Genomic DNA, 23,822 nt, shown 5'->3' with positions numbered 1-23,822 from the left:
GGTTGGGGTATGAATTTTGTGGTTTTTAGACCTAAAATACGGCTGAAGCTGATTTAAGTACAACCGAAATGTTTGCTACAGCGAAATCCCATTTTAGCCCGGATAGTGCTCAGTAAAACAGTTATAGCTTCTTATTCTGAATTCAAATTGAGGAATGGTTTATTGAGTTGGAAAGAGGACTCATAGATCTTCAATTTGATAGGTATTGAGACCCTTAACTCCTTATATTTTATGAGATAGTGTCATTTGAAGTTGGCCCTAATAGAAACCCATATTGAAACTATATTAGAAAGAAAGTTTTATACTTAACTTTGTGTTAGGGATATTGTACGACCTTAATTCATAACTATTGAACTTTCAAATGAAAGTATTGATATTAGCACTATGAATGATTAAATTGATTGGGCTTGAGTCTATCTAGACACATCCGAACGCTAAAATCTTTGCCGAAAAGTTTGAGGTGACAATAAATAAAATATTGGCTATTTTGGACCCAAGTTAATATTGAGGAATGAAAATTAAAAATTTTCATGAATTTATTATGAATAATTTAGTGACGATGAAATGGGTCATCACAATCAGATACCAATTTACTATCTGTTCGTCCCCGAATGGATATTTAGTGGAGAAAAATAGGAGGTTGAAATTAGAGAGACATTACTAATAGAGTTGCTTATACTGTACCCTATTCACTCACTCGATATTCTTATCGACCAACCCACATTCTATACTCAATTATTCTATCAAAGTTATGATGCGGAGTCAAATATTTACACACGAATCGCTTATTCTCCTTTCAACAGCCTAAGTCTGAAACTTGAGTTTTACGAAAGCAAGATAAAGATGGTTAAAAGATTCAACTTGAAGAATATAAATATTCAAAAATACCTCTTTTTTTTTAAGCTCTAAAGCCCTAAATTCAATTCTAAAAAGTACTAAGAAATGCTACATGAATCTACTACTCAAATTTTCAATACTAGATAGGTCACATCTAATCCACCCAACACACAAGCTTTCCTTGAGACACCTGACTCGATTTTTAGCCAAGACTACCCCATGGAGAATCTACATTTGATCATATTTAAGCCACCACACTACTTAAAGGTCACGTAACTTAGATATCTACATGAACTCAATCAAGACTATTAAATTCATTCTATAAAACTAGCTTCAACATTTCACAAACACTATTCTTTTCACCTCAAGATCACCCACGGTTCAATCTTAGTATTTACTACTATACATAGATGACAATATAACCTTCCACTCATTGCACAGACTTACAAATATTATCCATAAATATCCCATAGAATTATAGCCTAAAACACATTCTTCTCCACATCATTGTTAATATCCATCTAATCATCATACCTTAATCACTCAACAAGAAATATCCACCAAGTATCACCCAAGGAAAGATCAATTATACCATTTAATAATTTACTTATTCTCTCATTCAGGATCATTCTTAATTAATTTATGAGTGTAACTAAGCCATCTGATTTTGCATTACTGCCATTATAGGAATTACCATCCTCTAAAAGTGTCATATATCGACCAGCTATGTGGGACATGTAAATGCATAATTCAACCACAAGATCAAGTCAATAATAATTTTTCTCAAGATTTTCCCTAATGCATAAATCCACAACTACAACTTATATCCATATAATCACTAACTCAATATTTTTCAATGACAAATAATTCACGGTCAAGCCAAACGACTCTTATATCACTAGTACCAATTTAAGATATATTGACTCATTCTTATTTCTACCTAACAATATTTTTATACGGGCTTCACTTAACTCTTAATCACCTCAAGAGTGGTCCCCACACCTTAGCACATAAGCAAGGCCAAACAAAATAAACCGATTACAGGTCATTAACAGTCTTATCACCAATATCATATTTCAGACAACTTATCGATCAAATTCTATAGGTATCAACAGCCTCTACTAGTTTTTGTCACATTTATTTAAAACTCATTATTTTTCCAAGCATTAAGAATCCGTTCACGTAAGAAACTCAAAGATAATGTCACTTAGCTAGTCCTCACAAGGAACCCATTATAATTTCAATAATAAAACTGCACAAAAATTCTAAATACAATCTTAATGATCGGACCACACAAGGATCCCTACATAATATCAACTAATTGAAACACAGAAGGACCCATCCACAGCATCATCAGTAAGAACCTCTCATTAAGGAAAACACATATTACCTCAAACTCTTATTCTTGTCTCTTTTTCACCATCTTTTATTGACATCATGTTCTCATATCATCTTCTCAATTCTCATATCATCAATTTTATCAGTTTAATAGTACCAAAAACAAGTAAGAACCATAGAGTTACTAGTTTCACAATAAAAAAAAATTAAATAATCCCATCTCAATTATTTATGAAAAAACTTAGTTAATTTTTATTACTGAAATTCAAACAAAAGTAATTCACAACAATCTAGCAACCCAAGTTCAGCCAAATATCTAACACAAGCAACCAATAAGTTCACTATTTTCATAAGTCTTTACCTATTAATATTAACCTTTAGCCCTAATCAAAAGTTACCAATTGAAATCTCCTAGATTTCTACTCAAAATTACTAAGATACCAATTAGAATAAACTATATTCCAATTGAGCTATGTTAAGATACCAATTAGAATCATCTGGATACCAACTGGATCCAACTAAATGGTCAAAGATTAGGATGGTTCGATAGATAAAAAGAATGGAAAATGACTTCTACATGCCTCATAAACTTTCAAAGATTGGGTGTGGGCCCCTACATACCAATCTATGAAACTATACTTGATATTGCTCTTGTACTTGTGGGACTGGTGAACCTAACACTCTGATATGGAAGATCCTAGCATGAATTGGAAGATCCTAAACTTAGAGCCTTTATTATGAAAATTAACACTTAATATTGATCTAGATGTTGCTCAAGGGATGGAGTACTTTCATAACCTAGCAAACTAGAGCTTTGTCACGACCTAACAATTTGATAAAATATGCAAAATATGTGTTTCTATGTGAAATAACTATTTTAACCCTCGCTATAGTTGTGTTGTGATATTTTTGGGGTATGGGAGTGATTGGCATGGTTACCGATGCATTTTGGTGCCTTTTGTGCAATATTGTGATTTTTGATGGCTTCGAGACCCTTATTATGAACTTATGTGGTTATATTTTGATCCGTGCAATGGATGGCTAAACGAACTATGCCAACAGATTCAGAACGTATCTTTTAGGGTGGTAACATGTTTGGTTTGGTTTTACGGCTTTAAATCTCATTTTGACCCTCGATTTGAAAATTGTGATTTTGAGTTTTGGGGGTCAACTTTGTGAAAACGACGTATTTTAAAAAATATAAACTTGTCAAAATGTCTAGAACATCAAATTTAGTGGAGTTACATAGTTCATTTGTGTAAATCAGATTCCAAATAAATCCCAAGGCGTTAGCAAAAACCTGGATTTTTTTTAAGTTTCAGTTGATATTTGGTGTCGAAGAGGATAGTGCAATCGCACAAGGGGTAATTGTAATTGAAATATCTATTCCTAAGGTCAGATAGTGTGATTATACATTTGGGAGTGCGATAGCACTACTTGGACACCTGAAGGGACTATAAATACGCCCCTTAGGTCACATTTTTTACCCATTTTCACCTCGTCTCTTGAGAGATAAACCCTAAAATAGTGTGAGAGCTTAAAAGTGAAGCTTGTGGGTTCTTGGGAAGATATATTAATGTTTATTTCTTGATTCTCTCATGGATTTAAGGTGAGATTTCATCTCTTTCTTACTCCAATTCTTGATTTATTATTCAAAACTCCAAAAAACTTATTACTTAATTTATCCCTAAATTTTACTCCTTTTCACTTGAATAATGTTTTTAATGCTATAATTACTATATTTTCCTCAATTTAACCTTCAAAACAACTTTGATTCTTGGATTTAAAACAAATTCTGAAGGTTTTACCCGGTAAAGGCTAAAAATAATTTTTCTTCGATTTGAACCTCGTTTTTAACTCGATTTGACTTGGGGCTTTAACTTTATACTCATAAAGGTATGAAAAACATATTTTTAAAGTAAAGTTCCAGGTTTGACCTTTATTTTTAAAAACTCATTTTGGGGGTTCGTTTTGACCCCGAACTAAAAATAGGCAATATGAGTATCGTTGACTTTGTTTTGATGCATAGATTCTATATTTCTTGATTTTAGTTGATTTTGAGATCATTTTTTAGAAGTAATTCTCTGTGGTTGAAGTGTTACAGATTAATTTTTGATTTTTGAGGTAGGTAATGGCTTAACTCTTCAGACTGGGTTGGGTAGTTAATTTGTTTATCAAAACGTATGCTAAGGGTGGGAACTAATTATGAAATGTAGCTATCTATATGTTATGCTCATGTGTGGGATTGAATGTGATGTAATTATTGAATCTGAGATATCATGTGATATATGTGACCGCACAGGGTTTTATGTGATGTTAATAGCCTAGAATACATGTGAATAATTGTATTGTGTTGGTTAGAAATGACTATTGTGGTGACTTTGGTATATTGCAACATATTCATACTTTATGTGCATATGAATCATATGGAGAATTCATGGATAGTGGAAGTAATGAGTGGATATTGGCTCACGTAGTTATGGAATTGTAATATTATGATTGGTTGTGGAAATACATCATGTCGATTAATTATGGAAATTCTCACTTTGAATGGTTGTAAACATTGTATTATCATTCTCATGTCATCATACGAATTATTTCACTTGTTTGTTTTATTGCTCTGTATATGTTTGTTGTCATATATGTGTACCTGACTTGTGTCTTATGTTATTTATGTTCTTGGGAAACACAAGAAACACTATAAATACTGAAAACACTAGATATTGGTACCAAATATTGGATATTATAGACCTTCTTTGAAGGATTATGCCAAAAAAGAGTCGTGGATATTGGAGGTATATGGGTTAAGAACCCCCCATGGTCCCACATTTTGAGGCTTGCCTCCGTAGATGTATATGGAGGTTGTGTGCCAACCTCGAGGCTTTGTGCCAACCTCATGCATTATCATTATCAACATCATCAACATTATTATCTTATACATTGCATTTGTTTATTGCGTTGAGGTTGTGATTGAATTTCCATATTGACTTGTTATATGGCTACTTGCTTTATATCCTATTATTTATACTTGACCATCTTGTGTATATATGTTCTTCTTTGTTTATACTTACATGTGATGCAATGAATTATTGTGCTATACTTGCTGCTTTGTTGTTGTATTTTGATATATATTAGAACTGTTAGTGCAAGCGTTATGGGCTACCATTGCAGGATATTTTCTTATTACAGGTGATATGCCCTTAGTGTGTATTTTGTGTACTTTATATTTTACTTTGCTGGGTTGGCCTATGATACCTAATGATTACAAGTGGACCATACTCACTCCTATTATACCCTTTCGGTGCAAATTTAGGTTCGGGTGTGCCCCACATTGCTTGACTCGGGCGATTGTTAGAGCTTTCAAGGTAGTTGATGATTTTCAGGCGTTTGAATGTCTTCTGCTACATCTCTCTATAGACTATGTATTTATTTTCATTTAGAGATAGAGTTTCTCTTATATTTGCATATCTTATGTATTTCCTTGGATTCAAGTTGTACTAGATACGTTCTTATACTGGTTGATGCTTGGTTTTTAGAGTTATGGCTGCATTGTTATGTTTCTTTCCACATTTATATTACTTGTATGGTTCGGCTTTGTTCTAGAAGCTGTACCTTAGGATTGTTATCGTCTTTTCTCCCTTTGTGTATTGGTTAGGGTGATAGGCTTACTTATTATTTCATCATGACCCTTTGGATTTTGGGTCATGACAAGCTTCATAAATTGTGATGTCAAATCATTGAACATTTTTCTAGATGATAATTTTAGAACAAAAGTTTTTGATTTTGGATTAGTGAAACTCGAACTAGACAAAGAAAGATTTGTTGCAACATGCACTACTAAATATTGTTAGCCTCCTATATTCAAGTTTTAGTAATGACAAACTAATGAGTGGACTTTTATAGATATTGGAAGATTACTAAAGATAGAAGGATATCTCATACAAAGATAAGAAGGATCAACGAAAGCTAATTCAACATGGAAGTAAGAAAGAGAGCCGACTCCAAAAATAGAAGGGCATCCAATCATGAAGATCTATGGCAAAGGCATCTAACGATTATGGCAAGAAAATCAATCAAGCATTTGAATAAAAGGAAGAAGTATCACAGTCCCAAAATCATGAAAAATCAAATCAATCAAGAGTTAAAATAGAAAGGAAGGAAGACCACAACCTCTACATGTACATATCTGATATAGACATGTATAACTGTGGAAGTTGCACCACGTATGGACATATCTGATATGGACATAATTTATGATTCCATCCCGAAATCAAGGAATCAATTCAAATCCTTGATTGAGAAGAAATCTCTTGGGTTTTCTTTCAAGAAGTAGCAAAAGATGAAGCTAGAAACTATAAAAGAAGAGATAAAAGGCTGAAGCATGCACACAACTTCAAGGAGAAACCTCAAACTGTCTCAATCTTAATCTCACAAAGATTTGTAACCTTTAGCTTAAAATTGTTATATAAAGAACAGGATCGAGTCAACTTTATAATACAAACTGAAGTTGTCTCACAAGATCTGAAGAACAAAATAAGTCTTCAAAACTTTTTCCCCATCATTGTACTCGAACTCAACATTGAAAGATCTAAGGAAATGTTAAAACCCAAGGGGACTGGAAGTAGGCACCACATTGGTGTTCTGACCTAGGATAAATATTCGTGTTCTTTACTTACATTTCAGTATTTATTTGCGTGTTTGTTTCAAATCTAATCTGTTTTGTGAAGTATACTAATCTGCAGGCAAGTTGACTATGAGGAGTCAATAGTCGACTTACAGAAATTTTCTATTCACCCTCCCTCTTGAATTACAATTAGTATCAGAGTAGGTTTCACCAACAGTATTGCTTAACCTCCCGTGAGCAAAGATCAAATGGCAAACTATCAAATTTTTAGTGCTTTTCTTCAAGATGGTCACTCCTCCACAAAACCACAATACTTCAATGGACAACACTACTCTTACTGGAAGAACAAATTCAGAATCTATGTCCAATCAAATGACTTCCAAGCCTGGGTTGTTATTAAGAAGGGACAAAAGTCGATCCCAGAACTCAAAGATAAGCAAAAGAACAAAGACAAAGAATCAAATAGTACTGATGTAGAAGACCTTGAGAGCTTCGAGGTAACCAAAGAATAGCAAGAGATAATTTAAACTAATGCACGAGCTATAAGTTTACAATTCAAACTAATGGACGAGCTATAAGTTTACAATTCAAACTAATGCACGAGTTATAAGTTTACTTCCTTGTGTAGTTATTGGAGAAGAATACAACAAGATATCAACTTGCGAGACTGCAAAAAAGATGTGGAAAAAATTAGAGGTGACATATGAAGGAACGACAAAAGACAAAATATCAAAAATTGTTGCCCTGGTCAATGAATATGAGCTATTCAAAATGGAAGAGAATGAGAATATTGAAATAATATTTTCCAGATTCAGCAAGATTGTATGCGAATTTAAATCACTAGGGATAATCTATCCACATAATATGCAAGTCCAGAAGCTGGTCTGAAGTCTTCCAAAAATTTGGGAAACCAAGGCTGCCATTCTGGAAGGTGGTGATCTTCATAACATGACATATGACGAACTACAGGGTAAAATTATTGCATATGAACAACATTATATCAATAGGTACCACAAAGAGAAAAAGATGAAACTAATAGCCTTCAACGCCGCACCAATTGAAGAAAAGGACATTTTGGAAGATGTCAATAACGAAGGAATGACTCTCATAAATTGTGGAGTAAGGCAGATCATGAGACAGAGACAACAAAGATCCCAAGGAGCCAAAAATAATGACTCCACTAGAAATGATGATCGTTGTTATCACTGTGGAAGGCCTGGATGCTTCAAACAATACTTTCTAGAATTAAGAAAAAAAACATCTAGGAAGAATCAAAATTTTGGAGCATGGAGTGATGAAGATGAAACTGAAGAAGAAATAGAGGCCGCCAACATGTGCTTCGTGGTAAAAAGTAAATCTAGCGAGGTAAGGCCACACGACTATCATAACTACAATATCCTTAAATCTAATTTAGATGTGATAACTGATGAGATTAAAAAGATTATAGATGAATATAATAAACTTGATCAAGAGAATAATAGTTGCAAAGCACGATTTAAATGAAAACTCAAAAAGGAACCAAGAAACTGTCAAATAGAAATCGAAGCATGTCAAATTGAAATTGACTTACTTCATGATGAGCTTGATAATGTAAAAATACAGTTGAATAGCAATAAGAAATCACTAATGCACAGTTTCATTAGATCAAACACTTTTAAAAACAACACAAGTTCCTCATCAAGATCGTTTAAATCAACCAAGACCTTTTTCTCCTCTCAAGGACCTGTCTATTTTATCCATGGACAGAAATGACACAAATCTTACAATTGTAGGCAAAAGCCTAAAAGTATGTGGGTTTGGAATCCTAAAGGAGGCACCTCTAACCTATAAGAATCCAATACCACTTGCGTACCTAAACAAAATTAATTTTCTTATTTTGCAGGAACATGCCCGCGATAGCTATAAAAAGAGAATGTGGGTCATTGATAGTGGATGTTCCAGACATATGATCGAAAAGAAAGATTTTTTTTCACTTTAAAGAAAGTAAATAGGGGATCAGTCAGATTCGGTGACAACACCAAAGGCAACGTCATCAGAGTTGGCTTAGTAAAACTCATCTCCTTATGTGAGTTTACTGAAGTGTATTTTGTAGACGGTCTCAAGCATAAATTGCTCAGCATCAGTCAGTTGTGTGATGCTGGATTTAAAGTCTCCTTCAAAGCTGAAAGTTGCTCCATCAAACACGACAAAAGAGGCAACTCCCTCATCGGAGAACACGTTAATAATATTTATATCTTAAATAGTCCTAACTTTGCAACCCTAACGTGCCTCACTGTGCAAGCCAATGATATTTGGTTTTGGCACATAAAACTTGGGTATGCTAGTATGCATATCATTGAGAAATTGTCTACATTGAAATTGGTGAAATATATGCTAAAACTCAAGTTTGAAAAGGATCACATATGTGATGCTTGCGAATTGGGTAAATAGACCTGGACATTATTCAAAGTCAAAGACATTATCTATACTACCCCACCTCTTCAAATAATCCTTATAGGTCTATTTGGCCCTACCAAGACTGTAAGTATTGGTGGAAAGAGATATGTTTTCATTATAGTTGATGATTACTCATGTTTTAGTTGGGTAATATTTCTTGCTCATAAACTTGAGGCCTTCATAAAATTTGAGATCTTTTGTAGAAAGGTACAAAGAGAATCTGGAAACTTCATCACTTATGTTCACAGTGATCACGGAGGAGAATTTGAAAATAAGGCATTTAAGGAGCACTATACTCAGAACGGGTACTTTTAAAACTTCTCATCACCTCGTATCCTCAGCAAAATAGTGTAGTGGATCAAAAGAATCAGTCTCTTTAGGAAACTACTAAGACCATGTTGTTAGAACATAATCTCCCAGATCACTTTTGGGCGGAAGCAGTAAGCATAACATGTCACATCATCAACAAATGCCTGATTAGACCTATTTTAAAAAAGATGCCTTATGAACTATGGAGAGGAAAGAAGCCCAACATCAGCTAATTCTATCCTTTTGGATACAAATACTTTATCCATAATAATGGTAAGAATAACTTAGAAAAATTTAATCCACGAAGTGACAAAGGTGAGTGATCTATAATCTAGAGAAAATGCTAGCACAACCTCTGAGCCATCACAAGACAAGTTGACTATACCCTCTCCAGAGTCGACTTTTACAATAGAAATACTGAAATCGAGTGTTCCAAGAGAATGGAAACACGATGCTAGCTATCCAAATGAATTCATTATTAGAAATCTAGATAATGGAGACAAACAAAAGAATCATTGATAAAACAAGCGTATGTTGCCCTTGTATCTTAAATTGAACCAAAGAAGGTCAATGAGTACCTCAAAGATGAATCACAGGTCGAAGCTATGCAAGAAGAATTGGACCAGTTTAAAAGAAAACTAGTTTGGACTTTGGTTGAAACACCCAAGAACTGCTCAATAATTAGAAATAGATAGGTCTATAGAAACAAATTGAATAAAGAAGGTAAGATTATTAGAATTAAAGCCAGACTTGTAGCTCAAGGATATTCCCAACAAGAAGGTATTGATTATGATGAAACCTTTTCCCCCATGGAATGGTTAGACTAAATTCAAATTTTATTATTTTTTGCTGCTTTTAAATGTCTTAAGCGATATCAAATGGACGTCAAAAATACCTTCTTAAATGGTTTCATTCATGAAACAATCCCCAGGGTTTGAAAACCCGTCATAGCCAAACCATTTTTTAAAATTTTTAAAATCACTCTACGGTCTCAAATATGCTTCAAAGGATTGGTATGAGAGATTGAGAACATTTTTACTAAATACAATTTTCAAAGAGGTAAAATTGATACAACTCTTTTTATACAAAAGATTGATTCAAATCTTCTTATTGTGCAAATTTATGTTGATGATATCATTTTTGGTAGTTCTAACATCTCTCTGTGTAAGAATTTTTCTAATTTAATGAAAGGAAAATTTGAAATGAGTCTTATGGGTGAGCTCATATTCTTCCAGGTTACAAATCAAGCAAACTCCCAAAGGTACTTTCATCAGTCAAGCTAAGTATACAAACAAACTCATCAAAAATTCATTGTGGAAAAAAGAAAGGACCATGGAACTCCAATGAGTCCATCAATAGGCCTTGATTTGAACTCGTTTGGAAAGAACGTTGATGAGACAATATATAGGGGAATGATAGGATCACTATTCTATTTAACTGCCAGTCAACCAGACACCATGTTCAATAAATGTAAGTGTGCCAGATTCTAGACAAATCCCAAAGAGTATCATCTAACTGCCATGTAACGTCCCAAATCTAGTACCCGGAATGCTACACGGTGCTCATGACCCTGAAGGACCACAAGATAACCTATGAATGATACCTATACCTGTATACTGCATAAAATACTAAATAATGAGGAAACATAAACTGAAAGGACGTAAGGTTTACATCACTGAAGTAAAATATAACATCTAAACGGGGTATGAAATACCCAATCAAAACTAAAAATATTGAAGTCTGAAATATGATAGTCTAGAAAGCCTTTAACTGAATGAACTTTCTGAGTAAGGAGTTGATGGGACATGTACCCAACTAACTCCAACTAATAAACTAATTAATGAGATAATAGAGAAATAATCATGTCCTCGAATGATGAGGGCTTACTTCTAACTCTAACTGCTGAAACTGGAATCTACTGTTGATCTGGAGTTCGTGTCTCTAAACCTATGGTATAAGACACCATAGTGCAAATGTGTTAGTGCTTTGAATGTACTGGTATGCATGTGTGGTAGGCTGAATGCATGGAGTTCATATGCATGAATAATACTAGCTATCTAACTAATATGAACGTGAGAATACATGCATGCATACATAGTAACTACATCTGAAATCGTAATAACATGAGTACTGAATCTGAATACTGATAACATGGCATACTAATAATTGATATAACTGATAACATGAGTGACTGTATCTAACAGTCCTGAATCTGGCGAAACTATCTGAGTTTTGTTCTGTATCTGAGTTGACCGGATCTGACAGTCTTGGATTTTGAAGAACTATCTGAGTTTTTTACTGAGACTGATACTGAGAATGTGGGAGGTAGTCATCTAACCAACATGCCCCAAATGATGCATTATAGCTGAATTGGGGTTCAATCTATGCCCTGATTGGAAGGGTGTCAATACCGCGCTACTAGTAAGGACAACATGTGAGTGACCCTAATATAATAGGTAACTCTAATGAGAACGGTGGGAACCCTCATATAGTAGGTTAAGCCAACTTATCTACCCTTATATAGCAGGCTATGATGTCTCAACCTATGCTGGCTATATAGTTCTGGAATGCAAGGATTGCTTCGAAGAATCACACCCTCATCCCACCCTTGGGTTCGTTCGGTGCTAATTTCTACTCCCATATGAATAAAAATTGAACATGATTTATTGAACTGAACATGGACTGAGTTACTGAATTCTGTTGACTGACGAAATACTACTGACATCTGACAATTGACTAAGTTCATGAGATCATGGAGATTTCCTGAGTCATAAGACTTTCTGAAGTCTAAGGATCATGGCTTGACTGAGAGTATCATGAAAACATGACATGGCTCTAAGCACACAGCTAATGTTTCGGGTATAAGTACCCTCAGGACTCGATGGAAGAAAATTAACCAAGCATAACTTACTTGAACATATAACTAACATCATAATCCATAATACATTTATAGAAGCATTCCATCAAAACATGTCATAGGCATAACTTGCACATACATGGGAATTTCATGATATCATACTAGTTGGGCATTGGTCCTTCTTCTAAGAATTTAATCAAACACATGGTAGGCATAGCATATCTAGACAACATTATACAATAATTAATCATCATGATTCATCTCTATTTCATCATCCTAGGGTTTATTCATAGGTTCACGTGTATAAACATCTATACAAATCAATTCCACATAAAATTGATCACCCAACATGGATTTAAATTCAATTGATCATTCTCAACATACAAAAATGAACCCAACATAAAATTCATAAATAAATCTATAAATTTAAACTTAGAAAGAGATTCTTAGGCTTCATGGATGAAAGGAGTCCATGAATGAACACTACGCATACCTTAGTTCGTGATTTCATGATGATTGACGGAGAAACTTTCTTGGAATTGGATTTTCTATAAAAACCCTAGCTTGTTCTTAAGAGGTTTTTGAGAGAAGAGAGTGTATTTTGGGTGAAGAGTGGCTGAATCACGTGTTAAAAGGGCTTAAATATGGGTGGGAAGTTGACCCTTTTAACCCTGGACGCATCATTTAATTTCAGTAAATTGTCATGAACACCCCCTTGGCACGACGCGGCACTATTGCGCCGTGTCACTGGAATTTGACAATTGGGAAACTGAGGGATGGCGCGACGCAGAGCCATTGTGTTTCCCCTTCTTTTATGATCTGGAACTTTGGCGCAACGCGGAGGAAATCGTGCTAAGACACTGGAAAAGGACAATTCTAAATTTGGGCCCTGGAGCGATGCGCCATAATCGTGGACCCATACTAGAATTTTCTAAATGCCATTTCCTCTTGTGACACGGTGCGCCACTAACTAATATGACACTATTTTACGATGGAAATTTAAAATAGTCGTAACTTCTGACTCGATTATTGGATTTGGGCGAATCTTATATCGATGGAAAGCTTATTGAATTTTCCACATGAAAAAAAGTAAAAATATTGAAGATTCCTCGTAGAATAACCGTAATTCAATTTAGAAGATAATACTAGACATTCTTGAGATGAAATTAGCTAGAAAAAAGTACGAAGTATTACATGCCATCAAAAGGATTATCCCATACCTCGTAGAAACTCAAGATGTTGTACGATGGTACCTTTTCTCTTCCTATTTCAACTTAATTGGATATTCAGATGCTGACTTTATAGGTGATAAAAGTAATAGAAAAAGCACTAGTGGAACTTGTCAAATTCTTGGTGATGCCCTAATTTCATGGCACAACAAAAAGCAAATTCTAGTTGCACTTTCAACAACTGAAGCTGAATACATAGCCGTTGGAAGTTGTGGCACTCAAATGCTATGGATTATGCATCAACTACTTAATTTTAATTTGTCTTTTGAATCTATTCCCATAATGTCTGATAACACTAGCACTATTAGTCTATCTAAATATACAGTGCATCATTTTAGGAAAAAACACATTGATATTAAGCAATATTTTATTTGTGATCATATAGAAAATGATGATTTTTCATTAACATTTGTTGACTACAAAAATCAACTGGCAGATATTTTTACAAAATCCCTGTTAGAAAAAAGATTTTGTTACCTTAGAAAAAGTCTTGGTATTCTTAGTATTAATGATTTGTGAGCTTTATTTTTGGACAAAAATATATTTTACTTGGTCCAATTTTATCGTTAGTTTTTAACGAAAAAATTGGTTTTCAAAAGGGAAGTCATCATTACTCTCACCATTTTCACGCCTCTTTTGTCGCCTCTACATCTCTTTACCTTCCCAACACTTCTCCATCTGCCACCCTTTCACTTCAATCAGTTACCTTTTCCCCTCTCACCTCTTCGTCTTCCCATCCCTTATCCTTTCCAACAGTTGCCTACATCCTCATTCTCCTCCTCGGTCCTCTTAACCATCTTTTCTTCTCCCTTTCTGCCCCCTTTAAAATTTATTTTCTCTTTTCTTGTATGACTAGAATTTTTTATATGGAAAACATATCCAAAACTCTTCCCAAAGTCCTCCCTGATAGTCTTGTTCTTCTCTCTGAATCTTCTTATGAATCCTTAATAGACTCTCAGTCAACTCTCATTCGTCCTACTTCTAGTCTAGTCCATCCCCCAAGAAACCTTGTCCAAACACTCTTCATTCCCTCCATCCATAGGACATGGACAGGTTCTAGACATGCTCTCACCAAGATAAATTCTTCGTCTTTAAAAGTCGCTCCGTTGTACTCGATCACATTATCAATCTCTGTCAATTAAAAGATTCCTTCTATAATTTCAGTCACTTCTTTAAGTTTCAAGATTTATCCCTTGTTTTTCATCGATATGGACTTATGATTAATGAGGATCCATTTGCAAATCATCACCTCTCCCTTATTTTATGCGAATCATCACCTCTCCCTTGATAGTGGTGAACTCGACACTCTTATGCTTGGCACAAGAATAATTTGGAATGATTTTATATTCTAGAATTATTTTGATAAAAAGTTCTCTGGTGACATCTATTTCATGAATAACAACTGGCCTGATGATTTTGAGGTCAGCTTTAAAGAAGCCAGAAGGGTCCTGTCAGACCCTAGCTCTATTTCAACCAATTTTGGTCCCCTGTCTCTTTGTTTCAAATTTCACATCGTGGCACACATAATTTCTATTACACTAATTCCCCGGATAGGATCCCTCAGCAATATTACCGATCGTGATGTTTTTGTACTATACTACCTGGTTAAGAAAATCAAAATCAATTGGGCAACTTGGATACGTGAGTACATTCTTGAAAGTGCAGCTGATGTTCACACCTCTGCTAGTTTGTTGTATGACCTGCCCATTACATTAATTCCTATGTATTACTCAATTGATCTCTCTGCTTACCCCCAAGTGGAGGCTGTTGCCACTTATCACTCCAAAACTTTTGCCAGTATGGGCTATGTCTTGGTTGAAGATGAATGGTGCAAAAATATTTTGTCCGGGCAAGTTCAAAACTTCCCAAGGTAATAAAATCTATTTCTAACCCTACAGTTACTATTTTAAAGGAACTGGAAGAGGTTAAGGATCTCTTCAAAGCCATTGAGGAAGGTGTTATACTATTATAGGAGACGACTTTAAAACCTCTGGAACTCGGGAAAAGTACCAGCACAAACATATGAGTGGTTCGGTTGGGTCTTAATGGGTATAAGTAGGAGGGTATAAAATTTTTTACTCGGGTGTTCACCCAAATGGATTCTCTTATTGTTTACTAGGGTGTTCTCCTGATTGGATTCCCTCAAGATCCAAGTCCACTCATCCAATGATGATCTATCTATTTCCGTTCAGAACTCCTATTCCTCCTTCTTCAAAAATGTTGAAAAATCACATTACACCTTTTATCATAACATGCATAATACTCTGACCTACTTTCTTAAGAAGCAGTGAATAATGATGAATTTGTTTTTAGTCAAAAGGGGGTCCTGTCCCTTATTTTGATGGGTTGTAAGATGATTTTTAACACACTATCTGCCATACTTTTTGCTCATCCTAGTGTTTGTTAGTTAATAGATTATATCTCTGTTTTTTGTCTATTGTTTCTATTTGCTATTCTTTTCTATTATGCCAAAAGGGAAAGAAAGACAGGAATATCAAAAAATCAGAAAGCGCCAACCAGTCAGGGGGAGCAAGTCGACTACCGATAAATGAAAGTCGACTGATACTCAAGAAACTTGGAACAGCAAAAATGTGTACAAGACAGGGTGAACAAGTTGATTACTATGACAGACAGGGAAGTCAACTGATGTTTATACTTGTTTGTCATTATCAAAAAGTGGGAGATTGTTAGCCTCCTATATTCAAGTTTTAATAATGACAAACTAATGAGTGGAATTTTGTAGGATATTGAAAGATCGCTAATGATGGAAGGCTATATCACACAAAGATATGAAGGATTAAAGAAGGCTAACTCAACATGGAAGTAAGAAAGAGAGCCGGCTCCAAAAATGGAAGGGCACCCAATCATGAAGATCCACGACCGCGGTATCTAAAGAGTATGGCAAGCAAATCAATCAAGCATTTGAATAAAAGAAAGAAGGATCACAATCCATAAATCATGACAAATCAAATCAATCAAGACTTAGAACAAAAAGAAGGAAGACCACAACCTCTACATGGATATATCTAATATGGACAAGTATAGTTGCGGAAGTTGCACCACGTATGTACATATCTGATATGGACATACTTTATGGTGTCATCCGTCAATCAAGGAATCAATTAAAATCCTTGATTGAGAAGAAATATCTTGGGTTTTTTTTCAAGAAGCAACAACAAAAGAAGCTAGAAACTATAAAAGAAGAGACAAAAGGCTGAAGCACGTACAAAACTTCAAGGATAAACCTCAAAGTGTCTTAATTTAGTCTCACAAAGCTTTGTAACCTTTAACTAACAATTGTTATATAAAGAATAGGATCGAGTCAACTTTGTAATACAAACTGAAGCTGTGTCACAAGATCTGAAGAACAAAATAAGTTTTCAAAACTTGTTTGTCATCATTGTAATCGAACTCAACATTGAAAGATATCAGGAAACATTGAAACTCAAGGGGACTAGAAGTAGGCACCACATTGGTGTTCCGAACCAAGATAAATCTTTTTGTTATTTACTTTACATTCATTTATTTATTTAATTGTTTGCTTCAAATCTAATCTGTTTTGTAAAGTATACTGATTTGCAGGCAAGTTGACTGTGAAGAGTCAATAGTTGACTCAAAGAAATTTTCAAATCACCCCTCTTGAATTTCAAATATAGTAAGAAATGGACCATTTAAAGTTGATTTTTTAATTTACACAATAATATCTGTTGTAGGATACATTTAGCTTTAGGAAGGTGTTGATAGAACTTGTGAATGGACTAGTCATATGATGACATTCGATACTAGTTGAGTAATTATGTCAAATAAAATAGAATAAAAAAATCTCTTCTCTTCTAGGAAGATATATATCCACAAGAGCATTTGCATTATATTTGAATTAGTTAGACATTGCACTATCATAGATCCTAACCATAGGCCTAACATGTCACACGTTATGAATGTGCTTAGCCAGCTAGTTGAGTATTGCACTAATTTCACTTTGGTTTTGTTGTATATCTCAATCACATTTAACAATATAAATGTAATTTTTTTTATAAAATATTATGTACTTATTAACATGAGATACACGTGAAACACACATGTGACACACGAGATGTACGTATAACACACACGCATGTACTATTTTTATTGATTATACATGAGAAATTTACTAAAGGGTTGGATTCATGTCACCAATTTCACTTAGCTACCCCTAGACAAGGAACTTGAGGAGAAGAAAAGTTTCATCCGTCATGTTCCATTATCATCCCATTACACAAGTAGCCTAATATGATTTTATTCAGTCATTTTATATGACAAAATAAGTGAATCTAAACTTCACTCTATGAGGCTTGAAAAATAATATGCTATGAACTATCCCAAAGTTTAGAACAGTTAATGTTATATACTCTTCACTCGGATGCCTTTTGACATGTATATATTCATATATGAAAAGCGAAATTCAAACTGGCGACATTGAATCTTCGAAAGCACAATTATTTCTGCTTGAAATTCATCCAATGCCTTGCTATTGATAATCGCAGAGTCCATTTCTTCACTGAAATTTGATTTTCATCGTCAGTCAACAATCGTAAGATTATTGTGTTGTAGATTAACAATAGTAACCTAATATTTAAGATTGCAAAATGATTCTCAATCAAGAAATTGTACGTGAATAATTGTCTTTCTGTCAGCCACCTCCTGGTGTTTCTTGTCTACTCAAGTTAATACACTTTTAAATTATCTTGGTGGTTGGAATTGTCCAGCAAATCTTATGCGTGAATGGTTCGACAATGATATTGTTGAGAAGAAATCTTTGTCATTGAAAGATCATAAACTTAGAGCCTTTATAATGAAAAATGAGATGCAAATTGCTCGTGAGGAATAGAGTACCTTCATAATATGGCACACCAGAGCTTGATACATCATAACCTCAGATCATCAAACATTCTTCTAGATGATGATTTTAGAGCAAAAAAAAATTGATTTTGAATTAGTGAGACTCACTCCTAAAAAAGAAATCTGTTGCCAGCACTACTAAAAACAGTAAAAAAATTAATTTTTAGAAATCAGTTTTTAAAATTACATAATAATAAAATATACTATTTGGGCTTGAACCCCATGCCACTAGAGCATTGGTTCTAGTTAGTTTAAGATTTTGTTTTTATATATTCTTTTCAAATTTATTTTTTCGTGAAAAAAAATCGACCTCCAAAGGTCGATTTGTAATTTTTTGGGGTTTGGGGACTTGAAACCCAATCTCCGAAGGTTGAATTAGTTTAAAAATTAGCTAAAATATAGTATTTTTTTTTTAAAAATTGACCCCACCTTTATTTAGATTGATTATTGACTGTATTTTGGAAGTGAAAAATTACAGGAACAGATTGATTTTTGACTGTATTTTGGAAGTGAAAAATTACAGGAATATTTGAATACCTTGCTCCTGAGCATGTCTGTAAGTGCACATTTTTGTCATCGGTATATCTTTCATAGATTCATTTCAACTTTTTGATAAATATTATCGTTCTAATATCAGTTATATTTTTTTATTCTCTAGTAACTATTACGTTTGGAGTAGAAGGTATTGCTAACATAAACTTTATGTTACTTGTATATTTTAATTCACTGTCTTGTTGAATTAATTTCCTAATCACCTTTCATCTATCCTAACTCAAAAATCCACTCTCTACAGTGATCGAAAAAGTCACAACTAAAATAAATGTTTTCAACTTTAGGGCAGCGTTGATGAAACTTTTGACTGGATTACACACTCTTGATGAGTATCGATTTGAGGAAACTCAATATCTTATTGAGTGGTTCTAGCAGGTAAGATCAAATAAAAAAAATTCATTACTAAAAAAGCTGTAAAAAAAGACTTAAAAAAGAGACGACCTCAATTGACGGTCTCTAAAACATAGGTTGCTTTTTGTAAGAGACCTCATGAGGTCTCTTATAAGCAACCTCATGAGGTCATTAGGTTATTTCTTGAATTTTGTAGAAAAGAGACCTCGTGAGGTCTCTAAATTATTTTTTGTAATAATTATTATTTTATTTAAAAGAGACCTCATAAGGTCTCTATTTAATTTTATTTATTTTTATTTTTTTAATTAAAAGATACCTCATGAGGTGACTATTATTTCTTAATTTTTTATTATATACAATTTATTTAAAACATAAGCGACCTCTTACAGTCTCTTATTTGAGCATGTAGAAAATGAAATTGTGAAAAAGAGACCTCATTAGGTCGCTTTTTGGAATATAAAAATGCGAAATAACAACCTCATGAGGTCTCCTTTTTGCAAAAAAAAAAAAAAAAACATGATGGCAATAACAGCTTTTACAAATACCTGTCATTTTAATTCAATTCAATAATATATACAATATAATTAATTTAATCGATCTCCGGGAACTCCTACCGATCAATCAAACTACAAAAAACACAAGTAAATATAATCAAATAACCACTAAATGAAAATCAAATTTTAAAACCTTGAAATTGAACGAACAAAAAATACAAATCGTAAGTTATTTAACAATACTATTGTTCAGACTACTTTAAAGTTTTAATGCATTCAAAAACACTTTATAATTCAAATAAACCACCATAAAGTATTTTTTAGATTATCTAACACAACATTCAACTTTAACAACGTGATGGTGTATTGTCCATATAGTAATCCTTATCATTTCCATCACTGCTGGGCTCCTCTGTGACATCTCTGTATTGACCATATATTTCATGTGAAATAGGTAGAGACTTTGTAGGTCTAGGAGGGATTACTACATCTCCAGGACAAGGGGAATCCCACCGAAGTAAGTGATGTATAGAATTGGGGCTTCATTCCTGCATACTGTATATCCCTTTGCCTTTACCTTGCCTGTGAGGCCTTAGCTTCGCTTTGTTTTACTTCACTCATCATCCTAGAAACTTCTGAGGCCTTCTAGTTTCGAATGAAATTGACGAAAGGTTCTTTGGGGAAAGACATAAGAATATCCATACCTACTTGGACCACCAACCACATCTAACCATATTCTCTCATTCTGCTCTTGGCTAAGTGGTAGGTTTTTACTATCTTCTGGCAGAGTTCGGCAAAAATTCGCTATGAATTGTAGATACCGATTCTAAATTTAATGATAAATATATTAGAATATAAATTTAGAAAAATAAAGTAACTACTACAAGAAATAGAGGCTTACATAGGTCAGCTGAGCTCATGGCTCAACCCAAACATCAGGATCTCTAGGATTTTCTTCTTCCTTGTGTATAGCCTTGAATGCCTCTACATTATTGGCCTCCCAAGTCTCTTTTTCTGCAAACAAAATTAATTGAATATTGACATTCTTAAGACCAGTAATGTTATAAAGGAGTGAATATTGAGTTACTTTCCCCTGACTCTGAGCACCACTCGTATGTAAAGAGCCACCCTTAATAAAAGCTCTAGCTTTCTTGCCAATCTCACTCATCTGCTTGAACCTCAAATTGGTCTTGGTCAACTAACTTTTACCAATTTTAAGGTAGAATCCACCTAGGCCTCTTGTATTTGATAGAAAGCCAACAAGTATGTGCCCAGCTTTTAACTTGAACTTTATTTTAATCTGATCCTGGATGTCAAAAATACTTTCTCTGTAATGAAAAGATAAACTGAGATAACTTAACTGTGTAAACAATTATACTGGTAATATACTGACAGAGATTCACAAGAAGAAAAGCTGGAAGAAACAAAATCGTTAATGTAATATTCAGAATCTCAGCCTTTAAATAGGCTAAATATTCACTGATATCATTCAACCAGCCTCGCCAACTTAAACATCTTAATACAAAAATATTTCATGTAATTGAGAAGATCGTTTCAAGTATTCTACAGGCATCAACTCATAAAATATATTTTCAGAGATCTAGTAGAAAGACACACAAATAATAACTAAAAAAAATCACAACAAGAATATAACATCCCCACTATAACGATGAGATTTCACGCCATAATAATTGATCTTCTTAAATTACTCAAGAGATCAAATCTGATGATTAGAACTGAAATGCTAAGCATTTTTTAAAATAAAAGAAAAGGTATAATATGTTAAGCACTTGTAAACTGAATGTTAGGTAACTCGGATCAGAACCTAAATGGGTTTCTCAAATAGATAGGCAACAACACATTTTGGGTAACCTATGTACAAGAAGACACAAAGCTAAAAATTCCACAAACTTGAGAGTAACTGTAAATCAATAAGAGATTGTAGATGGAAATTATAATAAGAAATGTGTAGCCTCCTAACCCATTGTATAAGAATTAAATTTCTCTCTTCTGCTTATATTTTTAACAGACTAAGAAAAAATCCTTATCTTTCCTTTGGTCTAAAAAAGAAAGAGCAGTACCACACATAATATAAGATCCTGAAACCAATTCTCCATTAGTCCTTTCACAAATAAGGGTCATGCCAAAGTACCTAAGATCCATCGTTAACTATATAAGCAATATCTTCTCCAGCAGGTAAAGGATGCATTACTTAATAGACGATTACGTCTTCATTTCAAAAAATCATGCCCAAAGAAGGATATATAAGAACCAAACATGCTAGCTATACTCTGTATTTCAAAAGGGTTTAAAAGTAGAATGTACATAAATTCAAACGAAATTCAACAAGCAGCAGCACAAGGGAAATGATTAATTGTATATGAATCCTATTGTGCCAAACAATATGTATCAACAGATGAGACTACACAAACTCCACTTTGCAAGTAAAACCCAACATTCTTTGAATCCCAAACTTTTCATTTCTTGAAACATTCTATTTGGATTAATAGTACTTTTAATCACTCGATTATTGATAAATATTGATTCAAGTCCCTACGATAGTAACCTTAGTTGTCTTATTAATATACATCATAAATGCAAAATAACTCTAATAAACAGATAGTATTTATTATACTTAAATAATCAGCCAAGAAAAAACTATGACCAATACATATCTGTCAAAACTACAATAAATGTTTCACAAACAAGGGTCACACCAAAGCACCCAGGCTCCAAAAATTAGGCAAAAAATAATGCATCTACTACAATGTGTTATGCTATGCATAAAATATGAGATGCTAGATAGGGTTAAATACATATAATTTAAACAAGAAGCTACTAGAATACCAAACCTATATACAGATGGAACACGTATGCATTTCCATACTCTTAACCCTACTTCCATAAATGTTTGCACTCCAAACCATATTTCCATTGAAAAAAGTACCAAATAGGCAGTAAAATCAAACTTCAACAATATCCCAAATATCCCCGAATCATTTAAAATAAGTGAAACTAATCTAGCTTGGTTGAGGCATAGTTGTATTGTTAAAAAAAATCTCAAAATGATGCCGAAGATAAGAGCATTTCTTTGATGGCGATAAGTCAACTAAATATTTTTAATAATTAATGTCAAATAGTAAAATTATCCATACACTAGCTTGTCTAACAAAGTTGAAAGTCATAGCTATTGGCTTTAAGCCTTTCCACTCCACCAAACACCCTTGTCTCTCACTTCCAACTCATTTTCATAAGTCAAAAGAAATAACAACTATGTTTCAATCTCAAACAAACTGGGGTTGGCTATATTAATTTTCACAGACTATGTTGCTCCAATTAAGCTCATCTTAGGCCATATTTAACTCCGGTTATGTTAACTGACTCAAATTGTCAAGTCATGAATCTGGATAAAATTTTGGATTTGAAAAATCTCAAGAGTTTTTTATGCTCGTCCACAATGTAAAGGTAGAACTTCTCTAGAAATATAACTGAGTTAACATGTACTCAAGGTTAGACATAAAAAAATAGCTAGTCAGAGAGAAACATGTCTCCTTGGCATATAAAGAAACTGCTTGAATGAAAGCCACACTTACCAAGCATCTACTGATCTTGATACTCTACGGTACTCACCAGCTCCCCATGCAACAACCACTAAAATAGTAAACGCACCAGATCCCCATGCAACAACCAATTTTTGAGCTCTATCCTATAAATAAAAACTAATGAACACCTTACAAAAAATCTGTACAGTCAATTTAATCAACAAAAAATTATTTCATCTATAAAATCAATAAGGTCATAGAATGTCTAACTTAAGTGCATGGTCTAAGATCAGTCACTAGGAAAAAAAAGATTTTCCAACATTGGCATGTGTAGAATCATGCAATTTCTAGCATTCGACCATCTTAAATCATTAC

At 33.7% G+C, this 23,822-nt stretch overlaps 1 long non-coding RNA gene and 1 pseudogene across 2 annotated transcripts in view; one reads left to right on the top strand and one right to left on the bottom strand.

Annotated features, from left to right (window-relative positions):
- Positions 1-19,477, top strand: part of LOC124887754 — a 79,175-nt pseudogene extending 59,698 nt beyond the window's left edge.
- Positions 19,478-20,267: 790 nt separating this feature from the next.
- LOC107844862 overlaps positions 20,268-23,822 on the bottom strand; it is a 7,753-nt gene continuing 4,198 nt past the window's right edge. Inside the window, exons 2-5 of one of the 2 annotated variants that reach the window (XR_001666603.2) lie at positions 23,499-23,611; positions 20,993-21,233; positions 20,807-20,919; positions 20,268-20,731 (exon numbers count right to left, since the gene is read on the bottom strand). This is a non-coding gene — a long non-coding RNA (uncharacterized LOC107844862). The remainder of the gene's footprint in view (positions 20,732-20,806; positions 20,920-20,992; positions 21,234-23,498; positions 23,612-23,822) is intronic. The other variant, XR_007045778.1, reaches the window with a different exon arrangement.

The sequence above is a fragment of the Capsicum annuum genome, chromosome 10 (assembly GCF_002878395.1).
Source record: "Capsicum annuum cultivar UCD-10X-F1 chromosome 10, UCD10Xv1.1, whole genome shotgun sequence".
Classification (NCBI taxonomy): Eukaryota; Viridiplantae; Streptophyta; class Magnoliopsida; order Solanales; family Solanaceae; genus Capsicum; species Capsicum annuum.
The sequence above is the reverse complement of the archived record's forward strand: the minus strand, read 5'-3'. Positions and strand labels throughout refer to the sequence as shown.